This window comes from Patella vulgata, chromosome 8 (genome assembly GCF_932274485.2).
Source record: "Patella vulgata chromosome 8, xgPatVulg1.2, whole genome shotgun sequence".
Classification (NCBI taxonomy): Eukaryota; Metazoa; Mollusca; class Gastropoda; family Patellidae; genus Patella; species Patella vulgata.
Window position 1 is genome coordinate 4,296,634 of NC_065886.2, and position 6,171 is coordinate 4,302,804.

The 6,171-nt window shown below is 33.1% G+C and overlaps 1 long non-coding RNA gene across 1 annotated transcript; it reads left to right on the plus strand.

Annotated features, from left to right (window-relative positions):
• Window positions 1–389: 389 nt before the first annotated feature.
• Window positions 390–5,960, plus strand: LOC126829933 (uncharacterized). The gene is made up of 5 exons (XR_007683597.2): window positions 390–613; window positions 841–882; window positions 1,986–2,162; window positions 2,310–2,391; window positions 3,814–5,960. It is a non-coding gene; the product is annotated as an uncharacterized LOC126829933 (long non-coding RNA).
• The last annotated feature ends 211 nt before the right edge of the window (window positions 5,961–6,171 follow it).

Sequence of the window (6,171 nt, forward strand, 5' to 3'; positions counted from 1 at the left end):
GGTGAAATGTATAAAAAAGTAATCTAAACCTAAATGTTCTAAAATCAATCAAGAAACGTTTCAGAATTCAATGGAATCGAGGTATATTGAATACATATAGGGCACATGTTCCATCCATCTCAAAAACAAAAGTGAAAACAAAGAAGCAAATAAGGGTATGAATACGATGAAGAAGGTATGTTATTTATGTTTGATTTGATATGTTGTGTTATATAAAAACAACAATGATTAATAATATAATAGTTGTTATTTGTATGTTTAATATATTTTACAGAGTCTCAGATAAATAATATCATGACTACTGATAGATTATCACGTCGCTTTTTCACTCTGTACTATAGTGGTAAAGTATCACCAGTTAAAGGATTAACATGTTCTTGTAATATAACAAGTGCTAGAGAGTTTAGTTTATTAAAGATGTACGTCTACCTTGGTAGTAAATCGTGTAACAGAGTCACTGTAACAGTTAACGATAAACCTATATACACATGTAACGATGATGGGGTATTTCTCCCTAACTACGACGACAGTGGCCAGTTCTACAGCAAAGCTACGATAGAATTCAATAATATGACCGCGGACTCCCTTGATGTTATATATTTAGATTTTGACGGTAGGATTTTTGCATGTAATATTACATGCCGATTTAAAACAATTTTCTTATATTATAAGAGGTAGCTGTCTAGCTATTTAGATTAACGTATAGAAGAATTGTTTATGTTATGTAATTATTTTGTAATAAATTTCGGTTTTAATTACCTTGTTTATGCTTACAAGCTGACAAAATACAATTAGATGACGTATTTGTAGTTTTATTAGTCCCTTTTTACTTTATTGTAGGTCGTGTGGTGGTGGACGTGTCTTGTGATTGTTCTAAACCCGGTGAATATATGTATTTATCACAATGAAATGTTTACCTACACGTCAAATATAATTACTATTATTCTAGTATTACACTAATATTAGTGGGTTATATTGGGCATTGCAAGAATAGACGATCTAAGAATAAAGTCAGTTTTAAAAACAATCAAACTAAAACAAACAAAACAACCAATTAGAAATTACAATGTAGTTGTGTGTGTGTGTGGTACATTTTGATGTTACTATCACTATATTAAAGTAGTTGAATGTAGTATATTTGATGTTACTATCACTATATTAGTGTAGTTGAGTGTGGTATATTTGATGTTACTAACACTATATTAGAGTAGTTGAGTGTAGTATATTTGATGTTACTAACACTATATTAGTGTAGTTGAGTGTGGTATATTTGATGTTACTAACACTATATTAGAGTAGTTGAGTGTGGTATATTTGATGTTACTATCACTATATTAGTGTAGTTGAGTGTGGTATATTTGATGTTACTATCACTATATTAGTGTAGTTGAGTGTGGTATATTTGATGTTACTAACACTATATTAGAGTAGTTGAATGTAGTATATTTGATGTTATTATCACTATATTAGAGTAGTTGAGTGTGGTATATTTGATGTTACTATCACTATATTAGTGTAGTTGCGTGTGGTATATTTGATGTTACTATCACTATATTAGAGTGATACACAAAAAACACATACTTATGGAAAAACAGCTACTTGTTTATTTGGGCGACGTTTCGAAGAGTATTCTCTCAACGTTATCAAGCTAATACAGTAATACTTAAAGATTATATTAGAGTGGTTGGGTGTGGTATATTTGATGTTACTATCACTATATTAGTGTAGTTGAGTGTGGTATATTTGATGTTACTAACACTATATTAGAGTAGTTGAGTGTGGTATATTTGATGTTACTAACACTATATTAGAGTAGTTGAATGTGGTATATTTGATGTTACTGTCACTATATTAGAGTAGTTGAGTGTGGTATATTTGATGTTACTGTCACTATATTAGAGTAGTTGAGTGTGGTATATTTGATGTTACTATCACTATATTAGAGTAATGGTAGTAAATAATACAGCTTACATGTATTGTTACAGTGGCAAATGGTGGTTGGGGTAAATGGGCGGAATACAGTATCTGCTCTGTTTCATGTGGTAGAGGTAAGAGAATGAGGACAAGGAGATGTGATAATCCTGCAGTAGCTAATGGTGGAATGTATTGTACTGGTAACTCTAGAGAGACATTTGAATGCAAACAACTAGAACAATGTCCAGGTTTGTAATTTTATCATTGGCTCAGAACAATAGGAGATTTCATTATAAGATTATGACTCTATCCTTATATATATCAGTATCAATCTATAGTTGTAAATAATCACATGTTTTACATCAGTATAAACAGTATGTATATTTATTTTACAGCCGGCCTAGAGTATGAGATTATGCTAACAGCGAGTATAAGTGCAGTTTTGGTAGCCACCCTTCTTGTATGTTTTTTAACATGGTAAGATGTATATCATTATATTTATAAATTAACTTTAATATTGTAATAACAGTGTAAGGGTGGGGTGGGAGCGCATTAAACGCAAACTAAACTGACAATCAACAAGTTACAAAAGTTTCCACTGCGAGTACATTTATGGCCCTACAATGATAGAGCATCAATATAATATACTCTTCAAAAAAAGTAGGAGATATTGAAATGCAGGTTCAATCTGATTAAAATACAGATCTATATTTCGTTTCGTTTTTTATACTTTCGATGGCCTCTACTACATAAAGATCTGACCGGTTGTTGCGATAGGTCACGTCAGAGGTCGTATGAGCGGCAAGTGAGACGATGACGTCAGACATTGGATTAACCAATCAGCATTAGTGTTACTAGTGGATTACCCACAGTTCAGTGCAAAACACGCCTAAAGCTCGTCGTAACAGACCGTTTCATTGGCCAATACCTCACACTATTCAGAACACGTCAATGATGACAACTCTTCCAGACCCTAGTGTAGTAAAGACAAGTAAAACGAAATTTTGAACTATAAAAACGAAACGAAATAGGATCTGTGTTTTAATCAGATTGATGCAGGTTGTGATATGATAAATAGTCATGGACACTTGACATGCTTTGAGAGTATGTTCACAGATGAAGAACTTAACGCCACAACAGAACCACTGAGTTGCATGTGCGACATGCAATAGCGCCATACACGTGGCAGGGGTTCATTGTCAAATTTGACACTTCTAGGAAGGGTTGATGAAAACTGCCGCTTGCTGGTTTATCCTATCCATGTTTGCTTTCCTATCGGTTCTTTCATAAGATTTACTATTAAGCGTATCTTGGCTTTAGTGTGTTACGTTTAATATGACCGGGAGACGTGTTCGTGGACGTCAACGTCAACCGACAACACTGCGAGAATTGGCCGTGGCACTGCAAGAGGTGTGAGCCAGATTGCCCCAAATCGTGATTGGACAGTTGATAAGGAGCATGCCACGACGAATTGCTGAATGTCTGAGGATTGGTGGAGCAATCAATCATTATTAAGACAAAAATCAAAAGCGTCCATTTTCACTTTTGATGGTGTATCTCTTTGCGAGTGAAATAGGGCCGTCAGATAAGCCGACCATATGAACTGTTGATGTTCATGTGTAGGCAATTGGTCTGTTATTAACATACACTGGTTACCTCTAATAAAACAGCAGTGCATTTCCGCAGTTTTGTTTTGTTTCTGAATATCTCCTACTTTTTTTTGAAGAGTACATAAATACAATATAAATGGTCTACCTTTTGACGTCATTTGATGTACTATTACTATATTTAAGGGAAATTGTGTGACCCCCCCCCCCCGCCTTCCAAAAGAGACACTGCTGTGAATAGGATATTACCAATGAAAAAAAATAATAATAATAATAATATTTTAATTATCAGGTTTATGAGACGAAATATCAAGAAATCTCAACCAACTGTCCATAATGAAAACACAACAAGCCATAATGACAATATAAGAGAAAATGTGAATGACATCATAACAGATGACTGGTATGACACTATCGCTAACGTGCATGTAAACACAAAAGACCAAGGGCAAGGCAACAACACGGTACGGAAATGTGACAACGACACAGTAGCTGACGATTCAGCAAAATACATTCAAGTAATTTAACAAATGAAATGGGGTTTCAAGTCCTACTTTTCTGTACAGAATAAATATTTTAAGTGTATATTCATTATGTTAAACAGGCATTATTCAAGAGCTAAATCTGTCTATTGCAGATCTTTCTTTAGACCTAATGTTATATAAATTATTAATTAGACATTTAGACATCCGGGTGTACGAAAATTTCAGTTTGATCACTTTCTTGCCCAATCGCGGTTAAACCTACAGACAAAACGATATTTATACTCTGATCTATGTAGTACAGTAGTCGAGTCTTAAATTTTCGAGTTGCTTTCCTATTTCCTTGTAGTGTGCGATTTCCACGTCCTTGCTACCACGGGCTGGGATCCGCCATTTTCTTTTTCAATCTTGAAAATGACCCATCATATCTTTAGACGAGTGATGCGAATAATCGTTCAACTGACAACGCTTAGCGGAACATTGAATCGATATGCAAAGGTTTCATTTATATCGTATTCCCTTTAGTAATAACACATTTTGCCTTTGTATAAATGTAAACAATGTTTCGTAGGTAGCTTGCGTGTCCAAATATCTGGTATGTCCTTGACCTTATGCTAAAATCAATGAGCAAAGTGTTAATTTTAAATACAAATTTTTAATTTTTTAATTTAAACAACTGCGGAATACGATTAATTCATACCTAAATACAAATGAGGTGTCATTTACGGGATTTGATAATATTAAAAAAAAATAAGTCATGCATGAACTCATTGATGCGAGCAACACTTCCTTTGAGCGGTAATTCGACACAGAAAGGTAAATAAAAATGCAGTAAATACTTTTTAACTTATACTATCACAATTATCCTTACATCAGGTGGTAAATCGTAATAGTATAGACTATTGCGCTTCATTTGCAAGACATGTCACATCTTTTAATATCAACATTATTCATATCGACCGTTCTGTAGATTCATGAAAACTGAACTGTCAAAATCTAAGCTATCATGGCTGCCGTTGTCAAGTGTTGGTAAATGTTAGCAAAAAGACTTGTTTTTAAATTCTGAATAGATTATTATTCATTTATGTTAGAATAATAATCATTTTGAGGGTTTGACATAGAATTTTTTACGTAGATATAATTTCTGTGGGGCAAATTCCTTTCTATGGAGTACCATTTGAAACACATCATATTTTCCAATCAATCACTCAGCTGGACCTTTCCACATTCAATAGTGGACTATTAGTATACAGTCTAAGATTAAACAATGTGTTGAGTGTGAATAAATATTGAATAAAATTTATAACAAATTATTTTACATTAAAATTCAGTAAAAATGTTCAATGTTTAATTGTGATACAGTATTTACAATTTTCCATACAGACCCGAAACATTTAATCCAAATGATGTTTATGATGGTACTCCATACCAAAAGTCTGAAAGTATAGTCCGTTGAAAAAAAATGGAGGATATTTGAAAAAAAAGTTGAATTATATGGACGTGGTGTGCTAAAACAAAGATAGTTTTCAACATTTGAAGTCTTGATGGTTGTAGTGTATATATTCAGGTATCTCTGTGAGACTTTGTGATTTCCCATGTTGAGTTGTTTACCCTGTAGCTGTGCAGTGCTGAATGGTATATTTGCTTCATATTTTCCAAAGTTACAAATTCCAAAGTCATTATTTTTTATTTACATCAATTGTTTATTGTTCAGTATCATCTCAAGCACATTTAGACACCAAAATAAAGGCACTAAAGGTGTTCTGAATGATTTTCTGAGGACCCCCCATTTCAGGTGTTGTGACAATGTTTGTCACTTTACCTTGCCCTTAAATCTTTTGATGTTGTTAAAATTACTAAATATCATTTCAAATGTTTATACATTTGTACAATTATTCTGTATCAAATATTATTTAAATGTGTAAACTTTATGTTGTAATATGTTGAGATTCTCTTAATAAATCAGAACTTATTTATAAATCTCACAAAGTGTTGTTTTTCTTTTTAAGCGGAGAAACCCCGTTAAATAGCTATGAGGATGAAACAATCTGACTTTGACGCCACTTTCGAAGAACACAGACGGCTATTAATATTATTCTGTCGGTCTGTCAGTCTGTCTGTCCTTTATTAGGTGAATGTTTTGAATGAGTTCAATGATAAAAATTTTC